Genomic DNA, 14,396 nt, shown 5'->3' on the forward strand with positions numbered 1-14,396 from the left:
TTTGTAGATGTCCTATAGATTATGGATAACCTAAGGCCAGATAGGGGTAGGACAAGGGGCCTTCACCAATCCTTATTCCTACTCTCAATCTAGAGATTCTTCTACCCCAGCCAATAGCAGGCCAAAGACCAACCCAAGCTTCATTGAGGTTTAGTTCTTTTTCATTGCTCAGGGATACTTTTGTTTAACTTTTGGGATTAGTTGGTGGTGCATCATATGATAGTGTACAACTTACAAATTAGAGTGGTGCTGAGGTGGGGGTGTAGTCGATAGTTATGGCTCCTAGAGTTGAGGTCCCTCTTATGCTAGTGGTTAACTAGTCGGAAGAAACACAACCATTTATTTCTCATCCAATAGTTTCCCAGATTGCTATGTATGTTGAGGAGTAGAAGATATTGGTTAGGTTCTTAAGATTGAATCTGCCTAGGTTTTTTGGTGCACCGATCAAGGATATATATGAGTTCTTAATTACTTGTGAGTATAGACTCCGTAATTTAGGCCTAGTTAAGACTCATAGTGTGGAATACACTTCTTTCCAGTTGGAATTAGCAACTAGATATTAGTGGAGAGGTCATATTGATTCTAGGCCAGCTGGATCTCCCCCTTTGACATGAACTTAGTTCTTTAAGATCTTTTTGGAGAAGTATATGCCTTGCAGTCTTAGGAATCATTTGAGATATTAGTTCTCAAAGTTGGAGCAAGGCTCCATGACTATTATAAAGTATGAGGCTCAAGTCCATGAGTTGGCTAGGCATACTTCTTCTATTCTGACTATCGAGTATGAGAGAGTTAGTTTCTTTATTTGAGCATTGAGTATTTCTCTTCCTATGTCTACATAGAGTTTGGTTATTGGGGGTAGATCTTTAGCTGAGGTTTTTAATCGTTCTCATGTTATGGAGGAGATGCATTACGAGGCCCAAGAGGAAAGTGATAAGAGGTTGCTATATCAACGTAGTTTTAATGGGAATTGTAGTGTCTCATAATTTAGAGGAAGTGGTTCTCATATTAGGTACCCTCTACATCAGCCGTATCAGTAGTCGGGTCAATGTAGTTGGCTCATTCAGTTTGCTCTTAAATTATTGATAAAGGTCAGTCTACTTTGAGTGATCGTCCTAGCCAGGGTAGTGGTCGGTCTTTGATAGGTTCATCTTCTAGTTATTCTCATTATGGTGGTTATTTTAGGTTAGTCAAATATTCTTATTTCAATACAATGCCTAGAGTATATGATGGTTTTTGAACTTTTGGTTATTTCTAGAAAGAGTACCCCAACTATAGAGTGATGCTTCCTTCGGCTTAGATTGTTCCATCAATTTAGGTAGTTCTAACCTTAGCTAGAAGTGGTATGCATGGTCGTAGGGGTGGTCCCAAGGATTCTCATGGAGGTTCTTAGGAAGGTAGGACAGAAGATTGGTCAAAAGCCCAGCCAAGTGGCAGTCGTTGTCAGTTGTTTGTAGTTACTGCTAGATCCAAGGTGGAGTCTTCGAATTTTGTTATCATAGCTACGATATTGGTATGACGTCAATCAACTTTTGTCTTATTTAATCTAATATCAACTTATTCTTATGCGTCTAATTGTTAAGCCCTACAGTTAGATGTTTTTGGGATTAATTGTATGTGCCGTTAAGTGTATCTACTGGCATGGGTAACTCCTAAGTAGTGGATTGGATTTTTATATCATGTGTGAATGTTTGAGAGTTTGATACTTAAGTTGATCTTATCGTAGTAGATATTATGGATTTTGATGTGATTATCAACATAGAATGGTTATTCCATAAGCATGCGGTCATGGATTGTTTTCCCAAGACCGTTACCTTCACCACTCTTGGCATACCCCTAATTATGTGGTAGAGAGCAATTAGCCGCAAGCCAATGGGGATTATTTCTTAAATTCATTCTAGGAGGCTTATTTTGAGGGGTTGCGAGTCTTATCTCGTTTATATTTATGATGTTAGTGTGGAGAACTCATTGCTGGAATTTGTTTCTGTAGTTAGTGAGTTTCCTAATATTTTCCCTACCAATATGCAGGGTCTTCCTCTTAAGCGTGATATTGAGTTTGTTATTGATCTTAAGTTGGGAACCCGACCTATTTCTATGGCACCTTATCATATGGATCCTGCCAAGTTGAAGAATTTAAATACTCCACTTTAGGATCTTTATGGTAAGGGTTTCATTATACTGAGTGTGTCTCCTTGGGGATCTTTTATGTTGTTCGTAATGAAGAAGGATGATTCTATGCGTATGTGTATTGATTATCGAAAACTTAACAACGTGATGGTGAAGAATAGATATCCTATACCTTACATTAATGATTTATTTGACCAGTTTTATGGATCAGTAGTATTCTCTAATATTGATTTGAGGCCCAATTACCATCAGTTGATGGTTTGGGCGGAGGATATCCCAAAGACAGCCTTTAGGACCCCTATAGTCCTTATGAGTTTCTAGTGATGTCTTTTGAGTTGACTAACGCCCCAGCAGCATTTATGGATTTGATTACTGTATATTCAAATCTTATTTGGAATCTTTTGTGATCGTGTTCATCGACGACATCCTTGTGTATTCGAAGAGTATAGAGGAGCATATGCAGCATTTGAGGATTGTGCTCCATACTTTGAGAGATCATATTCTTTTTGCCAAATGCTCTAAGTGTGAGTTTTAGCTTGAGTCAGTGACATTTCTTGGGCATGTAGTGTCTAAGGATGAGTTTATGCTAGACCCAACGAAGATTGAGGCTATTCATGATTGGGCCAAACCAGCATCTCTGTCTAAGGTTCGTAGTTTTATTTGTTTGGCTGGTTACTACAGCCAGTTTGTTGAGATTTTTTCTACTATTGCAGTGCCAATGACCAGATTAACTAGGAAGGAGGTTCCATTTCGAAGTCCTGAGGAGTGTGAGTTGATTTTTGAAAAGCTCAAGGAATTTCTTACTTCATCTATTATTTTTTATCTTCCTATTATGTGTGAGGCATTCCCAGTATATTATGATGCTTCTTATGTTGGTTTAGGTTGTATGCTAATGCAACAAGATCGTGTAATTTCTTGTACGTGAAGACAACTGAAGGTCCACGAGTGAAACTGCCCCACTCATGATTTGGATTTGGATGTGGTAGTTTTCCCTTTTATGATTTGGAGGCATTATCTTAGTGCATTGTGAAATCTTCATGGATCATCGTATTTTTCAGCATCTTATGGCACCTGAGAGAGCTTAATTCTATGAAACATACATGAATGGAGTTGCTTGAGGATTACAACATCTCTATTTTGTACCATACAAGTAAGACAAATATTTTAGCGAATGCCTTGAGTTGGAAGATGGTGAGTATGGGTAGCTTGGCTTGCATTTCAGTTTCTCAGTGGCCGTTGGCATGGGACATTTATTACTTAGCCAACTTGATGGTGCAACTTGATATTTCAAACCCTAGAAGAATTATTGCTAATGTTGTGGTGAGGTCTTTGTTATCTTAGAAAATTTGGGGGTCGTCAATATGAGGATAAGAGGTTTTTCATCATTCGTGATCAGGTGTTAAGTGGTAATTCCAAGAGGGCTACCATAGATTATGAGGGTGTTTTGAGATTTGTTAGCCATATTTGTATTCTAAGGGTTGATGACTTGATTTAGTCAATTTTGCATGAGATTCACAACTCCAGATAATTTATTCACATAAGTATAACTAAAATGTATAGAGATTTGAGACAAATATTATGGTGGAGTGGTATGAAGAGATATATAGTGTACTTGGTATCTCATTGCCTATGTTTTCAATAGGTGATGGCTGAGCATTAAAGACCAGGTAGCTTGATTTAGAGATTGCCCATACCCGAGCGGAAATGGGAGAAGGTTATCATGGACTTTGTTAGTGGTTTGCCTCATACTTCATGTGGTTCTGATGGTATTTAGGTTATTTTGGATTGATTGACCAAGTCTATATATTATATTTCTATTCAGATATCCCTCAGTGTTGAGAGCCTGGCTCGTATCTATGTTAGTGAGACAGTCCATTTGCATGGTGTTCTTAAATTTATCATTTAGATTGGATTTGTTGTTCACTTCTAGATTTTGGAGAGCTTTTCGGGAGAAGATGGGAACTCAGGTGGATCTTAGTGTAGCCTTCTACCACCAGAATGATGGGCAGTTAGAGCAAACTATTTATGTTCTCGAGGATATGCTACAAGCTTGTGTTATAGATTTTAGAGGTCAGTGGGAGCAACACTTAGTTTAGGTAGAGTTCACTTATAATAATAGCTATAATTCAAGTATTGAAATGGAACCTTTTGGGGATTTATATGGTAGGCAATGTCATTTTCCATTTAGTGATTTTGGACATTTGAGATAAGATCTTTTGGTATTGACTTGCTTCAGGAGTCATTGGATAGAGTTCGGGTGATTCAGGATAGGTTGAGGGAAGCTCATTATAGGCAAACGGCTTGTGTAAATCGTAGACTTTGTGCCTTGATATTTGGAGTTAATGACCGGTTATTTCTCCATGTATCTCTCATGAATGGTGTGATGAGGTTCAGGAGTAAATACAAGTTAATCCCTAGATATATTGGACCCTTTGAGATGGTGAAGTGGCTTATAAGTTAGCCTTACCCCTAAATTTTGTTGTCATCCATCTAGTTTTTCATGTTTTTATGTTGTGGAGATATATTCTTGACCCTTCTCATGTGCTTAGATGGGACTCAGTTGCTACATGTTGTTTTGATGATGAGCAGCTAACTGCAAGGGTCCAGTCCCTCAACATGCAAGATTTAATATAGCTGGCATGCATTGTCTGCACAGTTTGGTCCTCTTGTGTAATAAATTTGTAGGAGCTATTTTGTACTAATTAGGATAACTGGTACGATGATCTTTCATCCCTAATCATCGCCCAACTATAAAAGGAAAATGAGGCTTCTTCATTAAATGGGGTTTCTACATAATTACAAAGAGTGAAGTGCGATAGAAGTAAAAACTCCACTGCTCAAGTTCTTAGCTATTTATGTGAGCTTGAATTGAAATTGTTCTTGAGTTAGTACTGAATTGTAATTGAACTACTCTTGCCATAAGAGTAGTGTTTTCTCTTTAAGTGAGAGTGCTTAGGTAGAGTTGCCTAAGTGTGAGGATGATTAGAGGTAATTAGCATAGAAATTCCTTGGTAGAGTTGCCAAGATGAGCTTGTACTAGAGTCATTAAGAGTAAACGGAGCACAAAGGTAGGCTGAAATCTATATTGTAATTAGAAGGTTGATTATAATGGATTTCTTGAGGTGCTTGTAAGGGCAAGCCGTGGTTTTTTCTTTCCTGGGTTTCCACGTAAGATTTTTGTGTTTTTACCTTCCTCCACTGCCTTTGTTCTTCCAACACCTCATAGTTACTTTATTGTTCAATCTCTTGTGATTGACTTTGAGGGACCTGGTCCCTCACTATGTGGTGCAACCCTCGAGGATTCCAACAATTGGTATCAGAGCAGGTTAACTCTAAAAGGTTTACACCTTGAGTGTTCTGGTCATTTAGGCTGCTTTAATTGGACTAGGAGTGGAAAGAAAGGAAGCAAAAAGGGAGAGATTCGTGACTTCAAAAACTCTAGAGTATGACCTAGGTAAAGAAGACAATGACATTTCACTTCTAGCAACAAAGATTGTTAGAGCTATAAAAAAGGATTGTCATCTTAGCAAAGAAATGATCAAAATCCTAAAAAATAAAAAAAAATAAAAAATGCAACTAGTTGTATAATAAATAAGGTGTTGGCTGTATGGAAAGACTCCACAAATAGATCTGAGAAAGACAAGGAGGATAGAGATGGTTTAATGATGAAACATGCTGAGAAGAAAATAATCTCAGGATCATGTAGCTCTCTAATGGCCACTACTGAAGATAGAGAAGAAAATATGCTAGAAAAGGTAGATGATAACCAAAATTGGTTAATGGACAGTGGTTGTTTTAGACACATGACTTGGAGAATCGATTGATTTCTCTATCTCAAAGCACTTCAAGGAGGAGGTATGTCTTTTGGAATGACAAAAAAGGTTACATCCAAGGTATTGGAAAGATTGGTAAATCACCTCATCATGCAATAGAATATGTGTATTATGTGAATGGGATAAAGTATAGTCTTCTAAGTATATCTCAAATATGTGACAAAGGAAATAAGGTAAAATTATCATCTGATGGATGCACTATCTAAAGCGTAAAATCTAGAAAGATTATTCTCAAAGCCAAAAAGATCAACAACATGTGTGTAGCTAACCTGGAGAGTGTGGCTGATGGGGAATTAACATGTTTAAGTCCATGAGGTGAAGATGAAATTTATGGCACAGAAGATTAGGGATTGTGAGTTCCTCCGTGTTAAAGAAGTTGATTTCAAGGGACCTGGTTCGTGACCTGCCAAAGCTACAATATCCAGACAACAAAGTCTGTGATGCTTGTTTTAAAGTGAAATAGACTAGATCCTCCTTCAAATTAAAGAATCAAGTAAGTGCAAAGTAGAGGAGGGAAGAAATATGCGTTGATTATTGTAGATGACTATTCCAGGTTCATCTGGACAATGTTTATAAGAACCAAAGATAAAACATATGAGTTCTTGTGAATTTTTCCAAGAAAATCCAAGTGAAGTTAAATTTAAAAATTATTGATATTAGGTCTGATCATGGGAATGAATTTGAAAATTCACAAGTTGATGAACTATGTGTTGAGTATGGAATAAGTCACAACTTTTCAGCTCCTATAACTCCACAACAAAATGGAGTTGTTGAAAGGAAAAACAAAACTCTCATAGAGATTTCTAGGATTATGATAATTGATAGTGTTCTTTCGAAGAGTTTCTAAGCTGAAGCAGTGAATACTGCTTATTATATTACTAACAGGTGTTTGATTAGATCACTTCTTAATAAAACCCCATATGAGCCGGTATTCCATAAAAATCCTAGGATAGACTACTTCAGACCTTTTGGATGCAAATGTTTTGTTTTAAATAATGGGAAGAGAGAATTAGGAAAAATTGATTCCAAAAGTGATGAAGCTGTGTTTGTAGGATACTTATCAATAAGCAAGGCTTATAGAGTGTTCCGTAAAAGAACTTTGTGTGTTGAAGAAACTTCTCATGTGATCTTTAATAAGTCAACAAGTTAAATGAATACTGAAGATAGTGAAAGTTCAGAAGATAAAGAACTCATTCCTATTCAAAGGGATGTTGTTACTGAAGATAATAATAAAGGAATTAATGATGCAGATGAGAGTGATGGCAGTGATGATTATCCAGTATCTCAGCCATAAATTCTAGATCCTCTAGAAGAACAACTAGAGGAAACCAGTCAGAATTCATAGGGACATGGTCCTAGTGGTATCAATCTCAGAAGGCTAAATTAGAGGCACAAATCCTCTCATACCCTTGAGAACCTAACTACACCTTTGGAAACTAGAGTTCAAACAAGATATCAAGCTACGAATGCTATGTCAATTTTAGCCTTTTTATTCTAAATTAAGCCCAAAATGTAAAAGAGGCCCTGAAAGATGCTGATTTCATTAATGAAATGCAAGAGGAGCTTTATCAATTTGAAAGAAGAGAAGTCTTGAATTTGGTTCCTAGGACTATTGACAGAACAATCATTGGGACCAAATGGATGTACAAGAATAAGCAAGATGAAAATGGAACTATCAACAGAATAAGGCAAGGTTTGTTGTTAAAGATTATAACCAGGAAGAAGTGATTGACTATGATGAGACCTTTGCCCCTGTAGCAAGAATAAAGGCAATTAGAATTCTCGTTGCATTTGTGGAATACATAGGATTCAAATTATTTCAAATGTATGTCAATTGTGCCTTTCTGAATGGAAATCTGAAAGAAGAAGTATATGTCAAATAGACTCCACGTTTTGAAGATGCAGATTTTCCTCACCATGTAATTAATTGGACAAAGCTATTTATGGTTTAAATTAAGCATCAAGGGCCTGGTATTAGACTCTCAGAGTTTCTCATGGAAAATGGCTTCAAAAGAGAGAAAAAGACAACACCCTTTTCTCAAAGACCAGAGGTAGCAATCTATTGATTGTTCATATATATGTTGATGACATAATCTTTGGAGCTAATTCTGAATCCCTATGTGAAGAATTTACTAAACTGATGAGAATTGAATTTGAAATGAGTATAATGGGTGAATTGAGCTTCTTTCTAGGTTTGTAGATTAAGCAAACTTTTCAAGGGACAATGATTTATCAGGAGAAGTAGGGGCGTGCTTCAGTTAGTTTTTTTGGATTTCATATATTATCGTTTTGATTTATTGATTTTTGGTTTTTAAATATGCTAAACCAATAACCAACCAATAAGATATTTTTTATCAGTTTTCAGTTTATCAACTTTTAGTCCTTATCGGCTTGACTTTTTTGTTTAATCAATAAGAAAATACTAATAAAATAGAAATAGTAATAAATAATATGAAAAAAAAATGAATCTTAGTAGTAACCAAAAATCTTACATGATGTGTTTTAGTTTACAAGAATCTTCAAGTTTGAACTAAATATAGTTAGGAGAATTTAAGAGTTTGTATAATTGAAATAATAGGTTTGTTAATTTATAGAAATTAAAGAGAAATTAAGATTATTTATATATATATTCTTATTGGGTTATCGGTTTACGCAATAACCCAATAAGAAAAAATCAAACCAAACCAATAACCCAATAATTTTTTATAAAACCATTAAAAAATTGTTAACCTAATAATCTAATAATAATAAACCAATAACATTTTTATCGGTTCGATTAATCGGTCGGTTCAATTTTTACACCCCCTAAGGAAAAGTACATCAAGGAGCTATAGAAGAAGTATAACATGGGAGATTCCAAGATAATTGATACCCCAATTGGATACTTGTTATATCTCACTGCAAGTAAGCCTAGCATTGTTTTCACTGTAGGAATGTGTGCTAGATTTCAAGCAAGCCCAAAGTAGTCCCATCTAAAAGCTACAAAAAGAATTCTTACGTATCTGAAGGGGACAGGGGACCTGGTCCTATATTATCCATCAGGAGACAATTTCACTTGGTGGGCTATGCTAATGTTAACTATACTGGATATTTAGTATATAGAAAAACCACTTCAAGAATGGTACATTTTCTTGTATCATCATAAATCTCCTGGGGTTCGAAGAAGCAAAGTTTAGTTGCTCTATCTACTATTGAAGATGAATATGTTGTTGCAGCTACTTGTTGTGCATAACTGCTATAGATCAAGTAGCAATTGAAAGACTTTGGTATCATCTCAGATACCATCCCTCTAATGTGTGAGAACACAAGTTCTCTAAACATGGCCAAGATCTAGTGCAACATAAAAAGACTAAGCACATTGATGTGAGGCATCACTTTCTAAGAGACAATGTTGAGAAAGGGGAAACCAACATGAAGTTCTGCAAGACTGAAGATCAGATAGAAGATATCTTTACTAAGGCACTTCAAAAAGAACAATTGGTGAAGAACAGGCGAAAGTTAGGCCTGATGAAAATGACCTAACTTACCATAAAAATCAGTAGTTCTTCACAAAATTGGCTATGATCAGGAGAGCAAGTATCCTTTGTAAGTATGTAGTTGCTAGTCTAACTCAGTATCATCCTTTGCAAGTAGATGCCCATGGGAATAACTTTGGAAGAAAATAGGTGAAGTATGCACAAATATGATAAATCACTCAAAGAAAGAGAATGACCTTGTCCCATCTCTCAAGTTACTATCATAATGTGCATGATTTTTTTCTTGGTCAGCTAGAAAAGGCCACATTTTCTCTCCATGATAGAAACTTTTTAAAAGAAAAATTAAAATCAATTTCATCTTTGCATTAAGCCCATGGACCCTAGTCAACTTATTTATCCAAATTATCTAAAGACAAATCCTTTTCTTTACTTACTCTTCCATTGAAGATTTTTTCCATAAAATATATTACTCTCCTAACAGTGTGTAAGAAAGTTTGGATGATTAAAGAAACAAAATAAAAATCCTAAAAACAAGCCTCTGTAGTAAAAACTGAACATCCTGTTAAAAGAAACAAGACTTCTAAGGGACTCGGTCCCAAGAAAAAAGAAAATTCTGATGATAAACCTAGCAGGGCCTGTAAAAGACAAATGCTACAAAATACTAAAATTTTGTGTGTGCTGGTGTAAAATCAAAAAAGTGATGAACTCAAGATGAAGGTTGCAATTCTAACCATTGATTCTTCTAAACTTTGTTACACTATCCTAACATTACCTTATTTCTCCAAATCTTCTCACACAATCCTCTACCTTTTTCCTCCAACTTTTGTGTTTTTTTTTATGGAACACGAAATGTCTTGTTCTACCTTAAAAGTGTTCCACATGATAGGTGTTTCCCCAGTGTCCATGATTTAATTAACTTGTGCTTACTATTATTCTTAGTTTAGTATTCTTGCTTTTTAATAATGCCAAAAGAGGGGGTGCTAACTGATTTTAAGGAAGGAAAACTGGAAAGTGTTAATAAAAAAGATGAGGTTGCAGGTAAGTATATATGTTGACAGGGGAAAGAAATGATGTAATGAGCTACAGTGAAGGTATGAAGGCACGGTGACAGGGGGAAGAAAATACAAATGTTCTTAAAGGAGTTTTCTTTTCACTACTACAAATAACAATAAGAGACCAGGTCCCTGTGTTGCCCAATAATGGAGGAAACATAATGATAGAGGGAACATTAATCTTTAGTTAGTAATCACACTGATTAAATACGTTAAATATGCACTGGCGTTCAAAACTATATGGTTGGTTTGTCATCATCAAAAAGGGGGGAAATTGTTGCATGTCATTTTGATGATGAGTAACTCACAGCAAGGGACCAGGTCCCTCGATGTGCAAGATTCGGTATAGATGGCATGTGTTGTCTGCAAGTCTTGTCCTTTTGTGTAACAAACTTGCAGTTGCTATTTTGTACTGATTAGGAAAACTATTCTAATGATCTTTCAGCCCTAATATCACCCATCTATAAAAGAAAAATAAGGCTTCTTCATCAAATACAGTTTTTTCACAAATACAAAGAGTGAAGAAAGATAGAAGAAAAAACTCCACTGCTTAAGTTCTTAGCTATTTATGTGAGATTAAATTGAAATTGTTCTTAAGTTAGTACTGAATTATAATTAAACTAGTCATGTTATAAGAGTAGTATTTTCTCTTTGAATAGAGACCTCTTAGGTAGAGTTGCCTAAGTGTGAGACTGATTAGAGTTGATCAGTATAGCTATTCCTTGGTAGAGTTGCCAAGATGAGCCTATACTAGATTTATTACAAGCTAAAGGAGATTAGAGGTAGGCTGAAATGTAGACTATAATTAGAAGGTTGATTATAGTGGATTTCTTGAGGTTCTTGTGAGGGAAAGTTATTGTTTATCTGTTCCTGGGTTCCCACATAAAATTCTTATGTTTTTACCTTCCTACACTGCCTTTGTTCTTCCAGCACCTCATAGTTTCTTTACTGTTCTATCAATTGTAATTGACTTTAAGGGACTTGGTCTCCTACTATGTGGTGCAACCCCCAAGGGTTCCAACATCATTTCAATTAGATGAGCGGTTGGCCTTCATAAAGGACCTGGTGCTCATGTTGGTTAGTATTGTCAGGCAATTACATACTATAGAGATTCCAGTAATTAAGATTTGGTGGAGGCACATCCTAGTAAGAAGTCTACTTAGGATATCAAGAGTGAGATGCGGACCCAGTATCCTCACTTGTTCAAGGTTTCAGGTACTTCCTAATCCTTTACTTTTGCAGATGAAAGTTCTTTTAGTATTGGATATTGTAATGACCATCTAGGTCATTTTCTTTATTTCTCCTTATTTCTGCCATTTAGAGATTTCCTATAGCTGCCTTATGTTATTTATGACTTGCTGGTACTGACAATCGGGTTATCAGGCAGTTTGTTTGGTTTTTAGACTCAATTCTCTATTTTGAAGTCTTTGATGGTTTAAATTGCCTACCGTGCAAAAATTCTAGTCAAATGTCCATATATTCTAATTCTGACAGTTCTAATAACTTTGAAATGCTAATTTTTAGCTAGGTGGACCCGTGGTTTTGGTCCTGAGGCCTCTAAACTCATTTTGTATTATTGTTTTGTGGGACCTATTTTTCATCGAAACAAACTCAAATAGATAATTTAACTATACCATTAAGTCTAATACATTGAGTTTGATAGGGTAGCATAGTTAGTTTACGTATACAGGATTCTAGATGAATCCTGTGGGGTTGGCAGAGACTTGGAAAAATTTGAAGTCTTAGTTAGTGCTGGTGCATTGCGTACTCGACCAGTCGATCACTTAAGCAACTTTTCTTAACTCACTGGTATCGTATAAGAAAGATGTATGTCGCATAAGAAAATACTGCATAAGTGATACGATGGTTTCTTATGCGACATGTACTTAGATAACAAGTATCCGTTAAGCAACCCAGTGTCCACTTAAGTAGCACTCGTGGACCTGGGAAGGGTATAAATACCCAACATAGCCTAGTTTTTCATATTTTAATCAGTTCAATAGAATATTGAACCTTAAAAAGTGTGAGAACTTTAGAGAATCATTTGTGGATTATTTTGCAGCCTTGGTGAAGTTAATTTACCCATTTCTTGTTCGAATTTTTGGTAAGATTCCATTAATTTCTTGATAGAATCCTTTTTTTTTCTAAAATATCTAGAATCTTGGTGGTTTTATTATACCACCATTAGCGCTCAAAATTTATCTATTTTTTATGGATAAATATTCCTTGAGAATAGAGGGATATTGTGTCGGTTTCAAAAGTGTGATTATGTATATGGGCCCTACATGGGATTTTTACATAATTTTGAACCTAAAGAATAATAGTGGTATATGGGTATCATTGTTCTCATTTTGATGAGTAGATTATGATTTTTAAAGTGTGGCACCTTGCAAAATCTTCTTAGAAATGGAAATCAGTGGTTTACTAGATTCTTCAAGCTTTTTCATTGCGTCTAGGTAGGCTAGGTTTACCCTCTTCATAGATTGAGCTATTTCATAGTATGTTTATGATATTATTCTATATATTGTATGGGATTTAGATATTGGAGGTATGGTTGAAAGTATTTTGGTTAGTTTGACTATTAGGTTATCTTGAAACTGTAAATTAGGTATAATGGAGTTAGTTGCTTATATTTTAGGATAAATTTCTCTCTTAGGGATAATTAGGGATTATTTTACATCTAGAAATGCATTTATATAACTTAGCCTAGAGCAGGGTAGAATTTTCCTAAAAATGGATTTTGGAGATTAAAAGTGGGCCCTTCGACCCATCTTTGGCCAAGACTTGTGTTAGCTTTGGTAGACTTATTTATGTATGTTCTACCCTTATTAGTGATTTTTTTTTAACTTTTAGAATATTAAATACTTAATGAGTAAGCTAATCTGGTATTGGGAGTTAATGCTAATCTAGAGTAAAATATGGTGGTTTATTGGTATAGTTTACTTAAATGGCTTATTGTTATGGTTTAGTTTTATGGTTTGTTGATATGGTCTATCTATATGAATTTCAGTTTAAGTTCTATACTTAATGATGATATTGATATTATGAGTTCCAGTTCTAGTCCAGCAAATGATGTATGATGTTGACACTATTAAAGATGTTATGATGATGATGAAATAAGTTTCAATTCCAATATAGCATTATGAGTTGGGAATGATATGATTTGTTATGGATAGTTTGATGGTTATATCTTATATTTGAAGAGCTATGGATCTCTGACTATTTATTCCTATTGGGGCCTGTATTTGGTATTTTATTTTTCTGCACATATTGGCTTATGGGGGCCAATTTTATAGTTATAATTATGTGATCGTTATGTTACTTTTCTATATTTATTTATTTATTTACTTATATATGATGGTGTCGGATCTTATTTCTAGGTTTGCCCTTTTACCCTAACTTAGTTATTTTATCCTATATCTAATCTTATTTATATCATGATTTAGCTCAGTTGGCTGATGATGCCTATTGAGTATCCATGCTTTTGGTACTCATACTATACTTTTGTACCTTTTTGGTTCAGACGAGTACTAGATGCTGTTGTTGACATGATGCTCATGAAGGGTTAATTTCAGAGACTGGGTGAGCTCTTGGAGTCAGAGTTACCCTTTTTTCTTCTATTTATCTATGTTTAGTCTTTTTTCTTCAATTATTAACTTATTTGGATGGTGTTTCCTTGATTGCCCATGGTGTTCCTCCGGTTCTGTATATGGTACCACCATCAGTGTTGGTATTTTCTTACAGTATTCCTCTGACTCTAAGTGTGGTTCTGCCGCCTGTAGCAGTTTAGCTTATGGTATTCCTCAGACTTCAAGTGGTGTTCAAATTTCTATTCTGGTATCTGATTATGGTGTTTCTAGTTCATGGGTACAACCTACATCTATGGTACTCCCACATGTGGATTCTCAATC

The sequence above is a fragment of the Capsicum annuum genome, chromosome 4 (genome assembly GCF_002878395.1).
Source record: "Capsicum annuum cultivar UCD-10X-F1 chromosome 4, UCD10Xv1.1, whole genome shotgun sequence".
NCBI lineage: Eukaryota > Viridiplantae > Streptophyta > Magnoliopsida > Solanales > Solanaceae > Capsicum > Capsicum annuum.